Raw genomic sequence first — 19,635 nt, 5'->3', positions numbered from 1 at the left:
CTTTTAAATCACCATTACAGTAGCTTCAATATCTGAAAATAATTTAATCATTTGAATTGACACTGGATTGTTGACATCTTCCATATTCAAACTTAAGCATATTTAAAAATGTTCTAGGACTAATTACTTTGCCCATGAAAGCAAACTTTTCATTATCAATTTTCCCAAAATGAAATTTTAAGGAGCCATTGAAAATAATCAGTTATAATTAGCATCTTTATTATTGTAATCTCCATTACAGAGTGATTCAGACTTTTGATACCTTTGTCTCTCCCAACTTTTGCAGAGACTTTCTTTGCCTGTGTACAGAAAAGAGGTAGCTAATGGAGAATATGCATACCTGACTTTTTTCTTCTCCTAAGAAAGGAGAATTCATCCACTGCCACTGTACTTTTTCTTTTCTTTTTTGTCTTGCACAGAAGACTGACATCTTCCTGTGAAGGGCTTGTGGCAAACCTATCCAACTCGGGTTTCTTCCTCCTTGAGAACGATCTGATCCATCATCATCTGAACCAGGGATCACAGTCTAAGGGTCCAGGTGAGGGCAAGTCAGTCTATATGTTAAGCCAATTTCTTTTCTGGTCAGGTAAGTCACACTCAGGCATGATCTCACTCAGCATCAGCCAGCCTTAGTTTTTTAAAGCTTCCTGGTCCCCAGAGAGAAACACAAATCATCTGTCCATTAATTCTCCAACCCACCTAAGCTATTAATGATTAATCATATCTTTAAAAATTCTCTTTGCTATATAATATAATCATTTTTGGGATACTTACTCATTTTTAATTCCAGAAGTCTTAAAAGGATTTATGTGTATGTGGTGAGAAAGACATATGCTGAAACAAATAGGTTTTCCTAGTTGCAGTTTGAATTTGTAAGATATTAGAGAGACTTAAAATCCATCCATCTAGCACCTTTGTAATTTTGATAGTTTTTGACTGTGTTTGTAGATGTCTTGAAACCCAAAGGTAGACTCAGAAAACTAGGGCTAGTAACATTGACATGCGTGGTCACCATGAAGGTCTATTTTGGATTGCCATGGATTCTTTCATTTAATGTCAGAATGATTAAGGGCAGAAACAAGAATCTCCCTGTTCTGTATCTGATGACTTCCATATGCTAGGTATAAGAAGAAATTTATGATTGTTCTTCAGGCAAGTGATCTTAGCTAATTGAAGTTTGGCTTTGCACCTTGATGCTATTTTTTAAGTTGGAAGGTGAATTAACTTTGTAGCTGTGAGGCTGTTTTCAAGACAACTTGTTTTTCAAAAGCTTTTTTTTAGTTAGAGGGAAAAAAAATCTGCCTTGTATTCTGACATTGATAGTCTGACCTTAAAATGCACTTGTGCATTATGTAATTTGTCTTATAGGTGACCTTTATATATAATAATAAATTCATTGTCGATCTTATAAAACATTAATTTGTTTCATCATGATAATGACACTGTATACATTTAATTATGAGGAAAACAAAAGTAATTCTACTCTGATATGCCTTGTCTCTTTTACCAACACATAGGTAAGAATAAATTGGGCTTTTATTTCTTTCTATTGGTTAATTTTCCAGATGACTTATAAGTTATGAACTGAAGTTAATATATTTCATTGAGTTTACTATAGTAAAGAGTGACTCCTAGTCACTGGGAAGAAGAGATTATCTTCCTCTAGAATTTTGCCGGACATGAAACTAGTTGTTTTACCCTAATACATTAGCTTTTTGAGATGCATTGTTTTGTGTTTATTACTCAAAAATGTCAGTACTAATTTTGAGTAAGAGAAGTTTTTTTGGATGGGAAAGCAACAAGCATTCATTATTCAGAACTGCCTGATATTTTACCTTTGGGACCTAAATAAGTAGTTGTTTACTTGATTCTGCAGCAGTGTAATTAAGTCAGCATGGACTTAGATACAATTTGTTGGGTACAAATCCCATTTTTTATGCCCGTGTTTAGCATAACATGTGGAGAAGCAGAAAATATTCATTGGATATTAGAATATTTCTATAGTATCTCTCAAGCAGAAGAGGTATTTACTTAACTCTGCTTCAGATTCTAATGGAAAGTTATTTCCCACTAGATCATAACTTTTAATATGATTAGGTTCCTATATGTGCATTGTATGAGTATATGCAGTATATGAGTATCATTGTATGATTAGATTCCTATATGTGCATTGTATGAACATTCTAACCCAATCATATGAATAGATGAAGTAACTTAAATATTTAGAAATATGAATTATATTACTTAACCAGGAATATCATAGATACTGTAAGATTAAATATCAGAATCTGAATTGTGATGAATTTGGTGTCATGTTCCAAAGGCTTAGGAAGCAGCCCAGCTTTCCCATACTGTTCTTGGGCTGGGCCAATCAATTACATTATTGGAGATTGTAACTTTGAAGAAATTAGGAAGCTATGAATGAAATTTGAGAATTGCATTTGATTGGCTTTGGAAGTACTTGTATTTCTAAAGAGTGTAAGCTTTAAAATAACCCTTTATCCTTCTCATACTCTTACTTTTGTACCTATTATTATTTTTGTGTAGATGTATATGTAAACTTTAGACATTTCCATATTTATATCAGTGAAATCAATTGTACCATCAGTTTCAATAAATGAGGGAACTTATAATGTAAAGACTTAAAAGATCAGTTTTTAGTCCTTAAAACATCATAATGAGATCCATTCTTAACTATCTGCACAGAGATCTATAGACGTTAAATATATAAATTTAGATTACCTCTAATAATATTTCCATTCTACAACAATTAACACATTTCAGTGATGCCTGGTGTGTGTAATAAGGGATACACTGGGGATCCCTGGGTGGCGCAGCGGTTTGGCGCCTGCCTTTGGCCCAGGGCGCGATCTTGGAGACCCGGGATCGAATCCCACGTCGGGCTCCCGGTGCATGGAGCCTGCTTCTCCCTCTGCCTGTGTCTCTGCCTCTCTCTCTCTCTCTCTCTGTATGACTACATAAATAAATAATTAAAAAAATTTAAAAAAAAAATAAGGGATACACTGGCTAATTTACTATAAGCAAAACAAGATTAGAAAGGCAAATTTTCTGTGAAAAATAAGTAGCTGATGAATTGTAAAATCAAATATGTGGCTTTGGGACTCTTCCCTATATTGATAAAATTGATCTGCCCTTTCTAATATAGAGGCATTGCTGCTGACCCCACTATAAACTTTGAGTTATCTTTTAAGTAAAATATATTAGATTTGAAATAAAGCATGGCTCAGGCCCAGGCATTATAGAGGTTATATGCTGAAATTGCATATATCCTTTCCATAGTCTCCCTTCCCAGTTAGGATTTTTCTTTTTAAACAAGCTCTGGCCAGTTTTATTAAAGAAATATTTTGCGTGATTTACTTTTCACCAGTCTGTTTTGGCATGCTTCTAATGATTTCAGAATCACCTGGATCAATGATAGCCAGCGTGTATACTCTGTAGTATTTCCCACATGCTGTGCCCAATTCAGTATTATTGCTACTGTAGTGATGGACACCAGTTTTGGCCAACATGGTGTGGTATTATATTTCAAATTTCCTCAAAGCTGGGCAGTTTCGCTTTGCCATGTCTGATCATTTTTAGGGTCTGCTTGTACCCCAGCATGTACTTTCCACTTTTCATAACAAGTTGGAGCCTAGAGTTGATCAACTCCAGTGACTTTTTCGTCTTCTTTGCGGCCACCATCTTCCTGCCTTAGATGCGGGATGGCCCCAACCAACAGCAGCCACCAAAATGGCCGTGAGTGAGAAAGGCCCAGTTAGGATTTTATTGCATTACGTTAATGAGCTTTAATATTAAAATCGTGGTTTTTTTTTCTTCACATCCATTTTCTGTGCCTACTCTAGGGCAAAAAACAAATACGACCTATGAATGTCATTCTTCTCAGAAGCTCTTTTATAATGCATCCAAGATATCAGAAAGAATCCTTTCATACTTCCTGAATAGTGGCAGTAGGCAATTGTATAGGAATACTCCAACTAGCTTTGCTTTTGGTGATGATGTTTTGCTATTAACTCATAGAAATGCATACCATACCTTCAAGTAATTGGTTAGATTGCCTGACATCTACTAATACCTCAGGTTAATAACTATAGAATATTCCAAAAAGGTGGTGCCTGCTTCATAAAATGAATCTGTGGTTGCTAAAATCTTATTTGGCTTAAAACAACTAAATTTAGTAGACTCTAAAATTGTGTATTGGTAGAATATGATACTTCAAACAAACAAACAGTGATTTACTTTCCGTTCTGAAAATATTCAGAAGGATTTGTTATCTCTTGCAGACCTTTCTGCAAACTACTAATGGGATGAACACAATATATCACTTTTATAATAGTGAGCTATTAAAGGCAAGCATAAAGCAGTCTGAAGCCCATAAGTGCTGCCAACAGCTCCTGCTTTAATGAATTCCCTTTTAGATGTCCATTAAATGCTCGTGGCAAATGTACTCATAATGGAAATGGCAAATCTAAATGGGTAGATATGAATAATCCATGGAGTTTAAATTCTGTTTATGATCATCTTCACATTTAGTTTTCAAGACAACGCAGTTTAGTTTTCATTACAGTTTGGAATAAAGAGGACAGGGAGTAATTGATTGCTTCAAGCAGATTAAAATCAATGGTTTTCTTTTCAAAGAACCAGTTCAATGCAGTAATTCCAACTTTAAACATTGATTTAGGGTACTCAACACAAAATGTTTTGTGCTGTGTGAACTTTTATATAGAAAGACTAGTATTAATTTTATTTCCCTATATATCTATATAGTGAAATATAGAGGTTGTTAGTAGCATGTACATGACTTAATAGTGATCTATATTAAGTCGTTTTGATATTATTGCAGTCATATAATGAATCAATGAGATTCCCGTCATCACTGTAATACTGTTTGTAACCCATTAGCACAGAGAAATTACAACCCATCATACATCATTACTGTGATTGAGGCTTTATTACCATATTCTCAAATTGCTTGCTTGCTATAAAACTAAATAGACACAAGACAACTATAGGTGGAGTATAGACTATGCATTATTGTGCTACAGTAATGAGGGATTATTGTACCATAATGGGGTGAAACTTATGAGGAAAATAAACTTAGCAGTAATAGAAAACTGGAGACTCTTTTTACATTTGTTTTTATTACCTTGAAGGTCAAATGCATTTGTTATACTCAGGTTATTGTTTATGTATTACATGAATCATAGCCTCTTGATATTTTGTAAAGATTTCTTCCCCCACCCCCAAATACATCTTTTCAAAGTCTGTAGCCTCATGCACTTTGAATGCTCAGGGCTGGATTTGGAATCTGCATTTTGCCACTTGAGGGAATAGATATTATACTATTTCTAAGCCTAACATTTTTGTGGGTAGGTAATACCCTTTAAACTTTAGGCTATTTTTCAGTACTCTATATATTTTATTAACAGTATGAGAATAGGTCAGTAGTCTTCTGGCTCTTCAGATTAAATAATAAATGTATGAATGCAACAATATTCTAAGCAATGAAGAGAGGTAAAATATGGAACAGTTGCCTGGGGCCTGATTGTAAAAGACTTTTGATGTCTCAAAGAGGGAAATGGAAGAAATATATTGCCTCCATATTAAAGAAAAAAAAATCCCATGACACTAAAACTTGTTAGTTAAATTGTGCATATGTTCATTCTATCCCTGTTGAGTCTTGTTTATGAGTTATAACATTGAGAGCATTATTTAGAACAGTAAAAAGCCCAGTGCACTGACTTTTGAGCTAAGATCATTGCTTGGATTTGAAGCTCTCCTTAGTTCAGTGTGGCTTTCTGATCTCAGCCTCATTGTGGCTTAGCACCATGGCAATTTAAATAGCAAATAACAACATAAAATAAAGAACAGAAGCTGCCATGAGATATATTCATGTTATAATCAAGGGCTTTATAATAGCCCTTCACGTATAAATTCTTAGCCAAAGCAGTAATACCAACTGCAAAGTTAGAAATGGCAGCATATTCTCCAAAAGAGGTTAAATAACCCATTCTCAGTTTATAATATCCTTACAAGTCAAAAAGGCTGGGCAGCCCAGGTGGCTCAGCGGTTTGGCGCCACCTTCAGCCCAGGGCATGATCCTGGAGGCCTGGAATCGAGTCCCATGTCAGGCTCCCTGCATGGAGCCTGCTTCTCCCTCTGCCTGTGTCTCTGTCTCTGTCTCTGTCTCTCTGTCTCTCTCTCTCTCTCTCTCTCTGTGTCTCTCATGAATAAATAAAATCTCTAAAAAAAAAAAAAACCCAAGTCAAAAAGGCATTACTCTTAGGCTTATCATGATATAATTACTACCTTCTTTGTGACTTGAATTTTTTTTCTTTATAATGCATATGATGGCTGCAGTGTTATAAAACCTGAGGACTTGTCATAGTATGTCTTGACTACAGTGATAGGTGCTGCATAAAAGGAGAGTTTGGAATTGGCCAAGAGGACATAGACCTAAACTAGTCCTCAACCAACTCCCAACTAGTATCTTCTGAAAATGTAAGAAACTGTAAAACGACCTAACAAACTGCATTCCTTGCTTTCCAGAGTACGCAGCCATTCTGAACCACATGAATATTTTTGTGACTTTCTCATAATTCATTTCATCACTTCTTGGGAGTACTTTCCATGTTAAAGACAAGCAGATGGAACAATGCAAAGCAAAATGCCAAATAGAGACAGGCAAAGTTTAGAGACCTTAGAAAGATGTAATTTGGAGGTTTAAAATCATCTGTGACTCATGTTACATTTAATATAACTTCAAGTAGAATTTGAAGTTGTGTTAAATTTGTAACCTGTCTCAAAATCTTTTGGGAGACAGGGAAGAGCAAGAATAAAGTAAATTATTTTTATTGTTTTTAATAGTCTAGTTGGTGAGATAGTATAAATAAAAATAATTAAAAAATAAGCAATAAGTGCCAAGAAGAAGATAAAATAGAATATAGAGGCCAGGGAGTGCGATTGTTTTATATAAGATATTTATAGAAGGTCTTTCTGATGACATTTTAGCAAAAAATCTGAATAAGGTCCGAAACAAGTCATAATGATATCTGTGGTAATGCCAGGAACAGTGAATACAAGGAGTCTGACACAAGAGCTTGTTTGGTGTATTTGCAAAACAGCAAGGATACTGTAGCTCAGGAAAGTAATTAAGGGGGGAAGGAAATGAAAAATCATCTCTTACTAATTTTTAATATTTATAATGAGTTCAACACCATTAAGGATTTTTTTATTTGGTGACTTTTTTGCTAGTGGAGAGATCATTCAAACTCAGATGATCCAGTAACTTTCTTAATTTACTGTTAGTGACCTAGTTTTTTAACTATTTAAATATAAAAACTTTTCATATATTCACCCTATCATGTATATCTTTTCATGAGCCTCTAGATTTTTATTTTTGATAAGCAGAAAGTCTCAGAGTGTAAGCCATAGACTTTTCTAGATATTTTTGGAACTTTAAAATTGGGAAATCCTTGTATTTTTACTGGTAATCTAGATAGGTTTGCAATTTATTTCTAGCACTCTGTGAAGACAAACATTTTTTCATTTACTGGCCCTTCCAAAGCAGTCTATAGGTCCACGAAAGTTTGTAAAGTCTTGCTACTTTATTGATTTGAGTTACTGACAAATGGAAATAGATAAGATCTAGAGTTTGGGGGAATCTTGCATTCTGTAAAAAGGGGTCCTTGAGTTGAAGAAAGTTTTGAGAACTAATTGCCTTCTTCTAAGGCAGAAGGTGGGGAACAAAGGAACCAGACATGGGAAAACTGAGGTGAAAAGACCTGAAGAGAAGTCTGAGGTTCCAAGAGAGGAAAGCAGCTAAACTTCTAATGTGTAGAAGTTAAGTTTTGACACAGAGAAGAGGAAGCTACTGTAGAAGGAGTTCTTCTGGAGCACCTGGATAGCTCAGTAGGTTAAGCAGTTAAGTGTCTGCCTTCAGCTCAGATACTGATCCCAGGGTTCTGGGATCAAGCCCCACATTGGTCTTGCTGCTCAGTGGGGAGCCTGCTTCTCCCTCTCCCTCTCTCTCTCCCTCTTCCTGCCACTCCACCTACTTGTGTGTGTTTCTCTCTCTCTCTCTCTAAGAAATAAAAGTCTTAAAAGAAAAAAGGCAGTGTTCTTTCTAGTTGCCTCCTACATTCATTATGTAATTCTAGGGAACAGATTACCCTCAAAGTTAGGAACAAACATTTTATTTCACATAGTTCCTGATGGCACATAGTTCCTGATGGACAGGAATTTGAATGCAGCTTAGCTGAGTGGCTCTTGCTTAGGGTCTGTCATGAAGTTCCGTCAAGATGTTCAGCTGGTGCTGTAGTCACTGCTAACTTGACTGGGGTTGAAGGATCAGCTTGTAGAATGACTTGGTCACTTTGCTGTTAATAGGAAGCCTCATCAGTTCCTTGCTGGTTGTTGACATTAGGCCTTACTTCCTTGCCACATGAAGCTCTTCAAGAGGGCTGCTTGACTGTCTTTCAGGCATGGCAGCTAACTTTCCCAAAGTTAAGTGATCCAAGAGAAAGAGCAGGGACTGAGCCACTATACTTTTTTATGACCTACTCTTGGAAGTGACGCACTGTATATATTTTAAATGAAATATTGTACAAAAGCTATATTCTTTGGGTTAGAAGTGAGTCAATAAGTTCAGCCCACACTTAAGGAAGTGGAATTAAGCTCTTCATTTTGGAAAGAGGGGTATCAAAGAATGTATGGAAATATTTTAAAACCATCATACTTACCCATACCAGCATCAGCCCACCTGATCTGCATGGAGGCTGTCACTTGGTACTCTAGAACCTGGTGCTCTAGTCTAGAATTAAGAGGAAATATAGACAGTCCTCCTTAAGTCTTCTTAGCTCTCCCTCTCCCAATCCTAGAATGTGGGTTTTCCTGGATTTTTATTTCCTCAGCTTTATGTCACTATTGAGCAGTAGGGTCCCATGGAGTAAGGTCTGGCTGAAAGGAGCCATAGGCCTAAGTAGAAGACTTTACAGCTCACGTGTAGTCTAGTCTACTTTATTATGATCCTAATAGAGATTTATGGCCAAAGCTCTAGTTAAAACAGTGATGACTTCTGGCTATGTATTTTGCATTATCTCCCTATGAAACTCATAATCATGGAGGTGATTAGAGTTTTGAGGTTCAGGAGCCCATCTAACAGCGACCATATTCATGTAGTTACTAAAAACTGTGATGAATTCAAGGGCTTAAAAACACCTAACTGATGGTTTAATGGATGGATAGACGGATGGCAAGATATGTAATAGTGTGACATAGAGAAAATTTAATTATAAAATCTAGATGATGGCTATTCCTTGTACTGTTCTTTTAGCTTTTCTCTGTGTTGAAAATTCTCATAGTAAATTGTTGGAGGAATAAAACTTTTATAATAGTACTCTTAGCTATTGCTCTTCCACTTGAGTGACACTTTTAGTGTCAAAGAATTGATAGCTTTTTCTCTTCAACCTGAATGACATATACAGGTTATTGTTAATAGCTGGCATCTTAGCAAGCCTAAGAACATTTAGTTCTTTCTATCTATATAATGTAATCCCATTGATAGGGATTCAGTGATTATAACTCTGGCATTCTTCTGTGTATCAAAGGGCCTGAAACATAATATATCGTGAAACATATTTGAACAGAATATCCATTATATGATAGCAGCTACCAACTACTTAGTGGCTGCTGTTGTTCCAGGCACTATACTTCTGTTGTCACCTTAATCCATATAAAGATCCAAAACTGTAGGAAATTACAGATAAGGAAATGATGCTGCAATACTTTTGCTTCTTACTGAGGTCCTTGTGAAAGTCTCTTTAGTATTGAAAATCAGTATCTATATGTACTTTTAGATTCTAATATGGGATTATTAAACTTTAGCATACTCTATGAAAAATACCTAAATATTTGTAGTGGACTGTCATACCACCTGATAATTTCTTGTATTTTGCATGGCTCATCTGTAGTTGGACTGATTGTGTAATTGAAAGACACATGTCACTTGGAGTCAGAAAGCTTTTTTTAGGGCCTAGCCACTTCTTTTAAGAGCTTTGTGACCATATAGGGAATGTGAGTGAAGGATACATAAAAATTGTTTGTAACTATTTTTACAGTTATTCTGTAAGTCTAAAGTAATTTTAGATAAAACATAGAAAATAAATAGCTTTGTCACATCTCTGAGCATTAGTGTACTATTTTTGAAAATAGATCTATGCTTAATAATAATAAGAAAAGACCATGGAAAGCCTAAAATATAATAATGTAGATAATATATATCATAGCAACTTTCAGTCCTATTGTAAATACTCAGTAATTTTCATGGATAGTTAAATGCACAATATGTGTTCAATGGCAATATGATCTTGTAATAAAATCCTTAATCTTGGGGTACCTGGCTAACTAGACTTAAATCTTGATTCTCCCACTGGCTGGTGTTGAGCCATTGACTATGTACTGTCATGCCTCAGTTTTTCCTACGATGGTATGAAATAGTGGTAAATACTGAATATCTAAAGGCATTTAAGTTATCCCCTAGAAAGCTGTAAACATTCAGGATTATATTACGTCATAGTTAGTAAGCAGTGAGCCATTTCAGTAATTGATATCACCCATTTACTTCTTTTGTATATTATGGTTCCTCAGTTTTTTTGAACCATTGGTGGGCACAGAGCAACATATCTCCCAAAATAAAGGAGGCTAACTACCACTACCCTCTTCACAATCTAATTTGTGATACAATATGAAAGTATATTTTTATTTGTTAAAGGAAGTCCTGTATGTACCAGTTGAAATAATTTTTTGAAATACATCACCCTAGGCACATGCTATACTTAAATATTATTATTGTTTTCAGTGTTAATGAAATATTTGTAGTGAAAGAGATGATTAATTAATGCTGATAAGTTGTTTAGATCAAAGAGGAATTTTCCTGTTGCTAATATCTTGAGGATGATCAGGAACATATGAATCATCTTTGGATTAAAAGGTTCAAACTAGTGTCCTTTTTACATTGCTTTTCTTAATTATAACTATAAATAAAAAACAAGTAAAATTACAGAGAGCTAAATGTTTTCAAGAATTATTTAATGTTTGTCATAACCCACTCTAGAAGGTGGCATTATCTTTTTGTCAGGGAAACTAAAATCACAGAAAGAACCCTGCTCTTAAATTTGTGCTTTATATGAAGGGAGTGTATATTATAGATATTTGGAGAAAAAGTAACATAAAAGCCTTTTTGCAGTATTTTAAAAGAGGATATAGTAATTTGCTTAAAATAAATTAATAATAAGAAAGTACTTAATGGGCACAAAAGTAGATGAATATAGGACTTCAGAAAAAGAGATATAGCTGATGTCATTTATTGACTAGTGACTGCTTTCCTGTACTTAAACAATTTGTACCTTGCAAATATCGACCTCTATCAAACAACTGACTACAGTATTTTCATGCAGATGTTCCTATAATTACTTTGTAACAAGTAAATCTTTTTAAGGCAAATATGTTAAAATGAAGTAGTATCCTTTAAATAAAAACCTTAAGATCACTCTTTTCTTGCTTAAAATATTTTATTCTGAAGATTCCAGGAATATACATAGGGTAGGATAGTGGTTTCAGACTGGCTTACAGTCAGTTGTTTTTTAAATGAAATATTGTACAAAAGCAAGTAACTCTGACTGGAATAAATGCAGGAGTTTCAGGGTGCAAGATGTTCCAATGGCTCAGTTCTTATTCTCTTGTTATGGGGCTCTGAAGTGTTTCTGTGACATCCTAAGCCTCTGAGGAGTGCATTTTGAGAACTGTGGACATATTTAGGAATTTGTAATTCATAGGCCATATGCTGTTCCTTTGGCTGTTGGATGACTCTGCCCTTGTATCACTGTTAGATCACAGAGGCTATGAGCAGCAACTGTAGTTGTTCAACAGGATTATGTTTATTGAATATGCAAGTTATTTTTAGTCAACATGTTTATCTAATCAGCACTGATATATAATAATTAGCTATGTGGTCTGGGCTTAGACTCTTTTTATGTATATAATTAGTGAGAGAATTGGGTTAGATCAAATCAGAAGCTCCTTCCAAGCATTTGCTATTCTGTCATTCAACGGTGAGTCTAGAACTCTCCTTTTATGAGATAGAAAACAAGTCTCAGTCATAATCTTAACTCTGAAGGATTTGAACTCAGATCGGCAAGATAAAATTAGTCAACCTAAAACAATTAGAAAACACCTCTTAACAACATATTACTAAATTGTTTTGGACTTTAACAACCAAAATTATAAAGAGACAAGTGTATATAGAAAGGATCTATTTTAAAATCTTTAGATTAAAAATTCTCTGAAATTTCTTCTAATTTAGGTAAAGTAGCAAAGTTATACGCATTTCCTACTAAGAACTAGAAATCACTCCTGTTGCTCTATTATGATCTTAAATGTGGTCTTTCAAGCAGGTGTAGAAAGGTGTTATTTTTCTTCTCATGCTGTCTATAAATAAATATTAATAATATGACATTTTTATCTTAATGCCTTCTGTGATATCTTATTTTTAGAAATTTAATGAGCCACACTATGGCTCTGGCAGTTCATATAAATTCAGTTGACTTGAAAATTAATATTAAAGTGACAAGCTTTTCCTAATTTTTTATAAGTACAAATTCATATTTTCTTAGGTCCATTTTGTAAATGAATTTTTAATATAACTTTAAGGTCTCATAGATGTATTGTAGCACATTAAAGAAATAGTTTAGTAATTATTTTTATGTTAAGATTTTATCTTACTAGCAAAGTTAATTCATTAAGGTTTATTTTTCCTTTTGTAATAATAAACCAAATTATTATAAAATTTGTAGAGAGTTTTATATTTATTTGATATTTGACTGTAATACCTGAATTGGTTTTGCTTTGCTCACAAAGGTAAAGAGAAATCCAAATTTACTCATAATAAAAGTATTAGAGAAACTGTCAATAAATTTACTGTTATAATTGAATCATATGATTTCTAAATTGTTGATAATATGATCTGCTCGTTAAACAATAGTGTCTGGAGAAAATGATGGATTAATTGACTGATGGCTAAAGTTTCCCTCAAATATAATGGTTTACCCAGTTTGATTTGATTTGTGTAAAATAACTTTCTCTAATAAACAATTTGCTCAGAGGCAATAGAAGAAATGAATGGTTATCAAACCAAACTTAATTAGTCTATCCTAGATTGATATTACTTGGGGAGTCTTCGTTTTAATTGTAGAGGGCTGGATACAAAGAGTTTGGTTCATTATTTTTTCCTGTATAAACACTATTGTGTAACTACCTATGGAATAATAACATGTGAATTCATTTTAATAAATGCTTGTAAAGTGAATTAGCTAATTATGCCAGGCTAAAAATGATTCCTTTAATTATTTTGGATATTTAACTGGTACTTCAATTTTATTATTGTTAGTCTGTAAATGTGATTTGTATTAGCTCTGCCAAACTAATTATAATGTATAACTTAACAAACAATTTGAACAGTTTTGTAATGCTTATAATGTTCTCTCGTGCAAGAGAAAACCTATGTCTAGTTTGCATGAAGATAAAGGTCTAACATAAATTCAGAGGAAAAAAATGGCAATTTTTGTGTAAATAGAGAATAAAAACTGCTCAATATCCAATGTGCTGACTGCCATAATTATATGCATGAGAAAAATGAACAGATTTCATTCAGGAGAAGATAAAATCAGTGACTCATTAGTTTATCTTAAGATGGTGTTTAGTTGGCATTTGAAGACAAGGTGTAGTTAAGAGATTTGATTAGTTCTTTTTTTTTATGAGCTAGAAATGTTTTCTTTATGCCCTTAGTATAGATAGAAGTATTCTGCCTACATTCTTAAACAGAAAGATTTATATCCATAACTCATTGTGGATGTCAGAAACAATATGTTTCTTAATCATTTTCACTTACTAGATTAATTCTAATTGTTTTTGAATCAGAAATGAATGAGAACGAAGACTTTTGTTGTAAAAAATGCATTCTAATTTAGTCTTTCTGGGAAAAAAGCAAAATAACCTCCATGAGAGTATGCAATCTAAAACGTTCTTCTTTTTAAAATTAATATACAATAAAATTCACTGCTTAATTTTTGCGGGTTATTCAGTACTATGAGTTTTAACCCAAGTATCAATGCATGTAACCACTACCACAGTCAGGATCCAGAATAGTTCTATTACCAAAAGAAACAAAACAGAACAAAACTTCCCTCCTGCTGCCACACCCTTCCCCAATCCCTCCCTTCTAGCAACCACTAATCTATTCCCAATCACTATAGTTTTGCTTTTTTCCAGAATGTTATATAAATGGAATCATATAGTATTTGACCTTTTGAAATTGGCTTCTTTCACTTAATCTAATGCCATGTTTTTGTAATATCAGTAATTTGTTTCCTGTCTACCCCTCCCAAAATTGAATATAGCAATATCAGTATTGGTTTGTCCAGTTAATAGAGTTGATCTTCCCAGAGGGAAACTTAGTTTTTCCTTCAGCATATCCCCATAATAACTAGAACTTGATTTTTGCTCTTACTCACACATAGATTTCTACCTTTTTAATGTCTGCATTCTAGTTTTATGGCTGCACCATACTTTATTTGACCTGTCTTCAACATAGATACATAGATTTTTTTTAATATTGCATTTAATGCTGCAGTAATTATTCTTGGGCAAATCTTTTCTGTACATATATCATCCAATAACTCCTAAGAATTTTAGGGTGAAAAAATAAACACAAAAAACTTGTAAGGATTGCAATTTGCCTTCTAGAATGTTGAACCAATTTGTACACATCCTTATTTTGCCATCATTATCCTTCTTTGTATTCTTTGCAAGTCTAGTAATTGAAAAGATCTTACTTTTATTTTAAGTTGTATTTAATTAAACATTAGTGCAATTGAACTCAATTTTAAGGTGTCAGTTGTCTCCAATTTGATCGATATATTTTATAGATTTGGATAAAAGTCTTTTGTTAGATATGTGATTGACAGATATTTTCCTTCATTATATAGCTTGTCTTTTCCATTAAAGAGCGAAAGTTTTTAATTGTGATGAAATCTAATGCCAATTTTTTTAATGGATCATGCTTTTGGTGTCATTCATACTTAATGAGCGGTATATAAGAACTTTTTGCCTAATTCCAGGACACAAAGATAGTTTTTCAAAAGTTGTATAGTTTTGTGTATGCCTTTGATATATCTTTTCTTTTATCCTTTTGCTTTAACCTATGTTTCAAATATATGTATCTTTACATTTTCTGTGGTTTCTACTAGACAACATTTGGTCTTATATTTTTATCCATTCTCACAATCTCTGTCTTTAATAGGTATATTTAAACCATTTAGATTTAATAAATATAGATATTTGGATGTATATCCGCCCTCTTCTTGCTTTCTGTTCTCTTTTCATTTCTTTACCTGCCTCCTTTTAGATTATTTAAATATTTATAATATTCTATTTTATTTATCTGTTGAGGTTTTTTTTACCATATGTCTTCAAATGGTTTTTTTCATGATTGCTGTAGGAATTATAATCTACATACTTAACTTAGAACAGTCTATTTAGCATTAATATTTTTCACTTCAAGTGGAACATAGGTCCCTTTATCCTCCACTCTTTATGTTGTAGTTGAATAATGTATTATATCAACTTACATTGAAAACCCCTTAAAAAAAAAAAGAAAAGAAAAGAAAACCCCTCAGAGGGCAGCCTGGGTGGCTCAGCGGTTTAGTGCCGCCTTTGGCCCAGGGTGTGATCCTGGAATCCTGGGATCAAGTCCCACATCAGGCTCCCTGCATGGAGTCTGCTTCTCCCTCTGCCTGTGTCTCTGCCTTCATTCCTGATATTCCAAGTTTTTCCCTCATATGATTTCCCTCTGTCCAAACACTTCCTTTAGCATTTCTTAAAGAGTTGATCCACTGACAATGAATTCTCATAGTTTTCCATCATCTAGGAATGTCTTTATTTTACCTTTATTCATGAAGGAATTTTTTTCTCTGAATAAATTCTGGGTTGAAAGTTCTGAGTGTTCTTCCAGCACTTTTAAAATGTTGTTTCACTTACATATGACTGCATGGTTTCCATAGTCATTTGAATTCTTATTCCCACCATGTTATGGGCTCTTTTTCTCCAGCTGCTTTTAGGATTTAAAAATTTATTTTTGCCTTAGCTTTTCATCAGTTTCTTAAAATTGTATGGGCATGAATTTCTTCATGTTTATTCTTCGTGAATCTATAGTTCCATGTTTTTTGCCAAATTTAAGAAGATGTCAGTAATTTTTTCTTTCTTTTTTCATTGAGGTAAACATCACATGACACACAATTGAATATTTTAAAGTATACCATTCAGTGGCATCTAGTACATTTACAGTGTTGTTCATATACCACCTCTTTGTAGTTCCAAATATTTTTGATCACCTCAGAAAAATATTCCATGCCCATTAATCAGTCATCTTCATTTTGCCCCTCCCATCTCCTGGGGGATAACACTCATATGCTTTCTCTCTGGACTTACCTGTTCTGGTTATTTTATATGAAAAGAGTCATGCAGTATGTGACTCTTTGTGGCTGGTGTCTTCAACCGAGCATAATATTTTGTTTTGTTTTTGTACTTTCAAGTTTTTATTTAAATTCCAGCTAATTGGGCAGCCCAGGTGGCTCAGCAGTTTAGCACCGCCTTCAGCCCATGGTGTGATCCTGGAGTCCCGGAATCGAGTCCCACATCGAGCTTCTTGCATGGAGCCTGCTTCTCCCTCTGCCTGTGTCTCTGCCTCTCTCTCTCTGTCTCTCTCTGTGTTTCTCATGAATAAATAAATAAAATCTTTTATAAATAAATAAATAAATTCCAGCTAATAAACATACAATGTAATATTAGTTTTAGATGTAGAATTTAGTGACTCATCACTTACATATAATACCCAGTGCTCACCACAGCAAGTGCCCCCCTTAATACCCATCACCCATCTAACCCATCCCCCAACCCCTTCCATCCATCAACCCTAAGTTTATTTTCTGTCATTAAGAGTCTGTTTAGGGCGGCTCTGGTAGCTCAGCGGTTTAGCGCCGCCTTCAGCCCAGGGTGTGATCCTGGAGACCGGGGATCGAGTCCCACGTCGGGCTCCCTGCATGGAGCCTGCTTCTTCCTCTGCCTGTGTCTCTGCCTCTATCTCTCTCTGTGTCTCTCGTGAACAAATAAATAAAATCTTAAAAAAAAGAAAAAAGAAAAAAGAATTAAAAAAAAAAAAGAGTCTGTTTAATGGTTTACCTCTTTCATCCCACACAGTGTTCGTCTGTTTTGTTTCTTAAATTCCACATACAAAGGAAATCTTATGATATTTGTTGTTCTCTTATTTCACTTAGTGTAATACTTTCAAGGTTTATCCAAGTTGTAGGGTATATCATACTGCATTCCTTTTAATGGCTGAATATTTCATTTAATGAATATATCATAGTTTATGTCTTCATCAGTTGTGAGCATTTGGGTTTTTTCCAGTTATTGGCTGTTATGAATAATGCTGCTATAAATGTTGTTGTCAAGTTTCTGTGGGTTTTTTTTTTTCTGTTTGATACATGTATAGGAGTAGAGTTGCTAAGTCATATGGTAATTCTAAGTTTAACTTTTTGAGTTACCATTAAACTGTTTTCTACAATGGCTGCACTGTTGTATAGCCCTACCAACAATGTACAAGGGTTTCTGTGTCTCTACATTCTCATGAATATTTTTTATTTTCTGGTTGTTTGTGTGTGTGTATATATGTGTGTGTGTATGTGTGTGTGTGTGTGTGTGTACAATTATATATAAATATGTAACTATATATGATGTGTGTGAAGTGATAACTCATTGTGGTTTTGATTTGCATTTCCTTAATGGCAAATGATGTAGAACATATTTTCATGTGCTTTGGAGAAGTATCTATTCTAGTCTTATGCCCATTGTTTTTAAGTTGGGCTGTTTGTCCATTTCTTGTTGAGTTGTAAGAATTCTTCATATAGTCTTAATACTAAATCCTTATCAGATATATGATTTGCAGGGCACCTGAGTGACTCAGTTGGTTAAGTGTCTACCTTCAGCTCAGGTCATGATCCTGGAGTCCTGGGAAGAAGTCTCACATCTGGCTCTCTGCTTAGCAGGGAGCCTGCTTTTCCCTTTCTCTCTGCCTGCTGCTCTTCCTGCTGGTGTGTGCATGCTGGCTCTCTCTCTCTCTCTCTCGTTCTTTCCCTGTCCCCTCCCCATCAAATAAATAAATAAAATCTTTAAAAAAAAAGATATATAATTTGAAAATATTTTCTCCTTTTCTGTGGATTGTCTTTTCACGTGCTTGATGATGTCCTTGCAGCAGAAAGTTAATTTTGTTGTGTGGTTTATTTATTTGTTCTTTATTGCTCATGCTTTTCTGTGAAATCTAATAATACATTGCCAACTCTGAGGTCCTATTTTCTTATAATTTTATAGTTTTAGCTTTTATATTTAGCTTTGTTGATCTGTTTTGTCTTAATTTTTATTTATGGTGTGAGATAAGGGGTCCATCTTCATTCTTTTGCATATGATTGGCATTTATCTTACTACCATTTGTTGCAAATACTGTTCTCTCTCCTTTGAATGATTTTAGCACCCTTATCAAAAATCAGCTCTCCAGCTTTCCTCTTAAGGTCAGAAACATGACAGGGATGCCCACTGTCACCACTATTGTTCAACATAGTACTAGAAGTCCTAGCCTTAACAATCAGACAAGAAAAAGAAATAAAAGGCAGTCACATTGGCAAAGAAGAAGTCGAACTCTCCCTCTTCACAGATGACATGATATTGCATATAGAGAACCCAAAAGACATCACCCTGAAATTGCTAGAACTCATACACAATTCAGTAATGTGGCAGGATACAAAATCAATATGGAGAAATCAGTTGCATTTCTATACACTAACAATGAGACCAAAGAAAGAGAAATTAAATAATCAATCCCACTTACAATTGGACCCCAAGCTATAAGATACCTAGGAATTAACCTAACCAAAGAGGTAAAGAATACGTACTCAAAAAACTACAGAACACTTATGAAAGAAATTGAGGAAGACACAAAGAGATGGAAAAACTTTCCATGCTCATGGATTAGAAGAATAAATATTGTGAAAATGTCTATGCTACCCAGAGCAATTTACACATTCAGCACAATCCCTATCAAAATACCGTGGACTTTCTTCAAAGAGTTGGGACAAATAATCCTAAGATTTGTATGTGACCACAAAAGACCCTGAATAGCCACAGAAATGTAGAAGAAGAAAACCAAAGCTAGAGACATCACAATGCCTGACTTCAAGCTGTATTAAAAAGCTGTGATCATCAAGATAGTATGGTACTGGCACAAAAACAAACATATAGATCAATGGAACAGAATAGAGAACCCAGAAATGGACCCTCAACTCTGTGGCCATCTAATCTTCTACAAAGCAGAAAAGAATATCCAATGGAAAAAATACAGTCTCTTCAACAAGTGGTGCTGGGAAAATTGGACAGCCACATGCAGAAGAATGAAATCGGACCATTCTCTACTCCATACACAAATATAAACTGAAAATAGTTGAAAGATCTAAA

At 34.3% G+C, this 19,635-nt stretch overlaps 1 protein-coding gene and 1 pseudogene across 13 annotated transcripts in view; one reads left to right on the top strand and one right to left on the bottom strand.

Annotated features, from left to right (window-relative positions):
• RANBP17 (RAN binding protein 17) overlaps positions 1-19,635 on the top strand; it is a 310,517-nt gene that overhangs the window by 120,942 nt on the left and 169,940 nt on the right. The gene's annotated exons all lie outside the window — the stretch shown is intronic.
• On the bottom strand, positions 3,375-6,496 carry LOC140598650 (large ribosomal subunit protein eL30 pseudogene; annotated as a pseudogene).

This window comes from Vulpes vulpes, chromosome 4 (genome assembly GCF_048418805.1).
Source record: "Vulpes vulpes isolate BD-2025 chromosome 4, VulVul3, whole genome shotgun sequence".
NCBI lineage: Eukaryota > Metazoa > Chordata > Mammalia > Carnivora > Canidae > Vulpes > Vulpes vulpes.
This window is presented reverse-complemented; position numbering and strand designations above follow the sequence as displayed.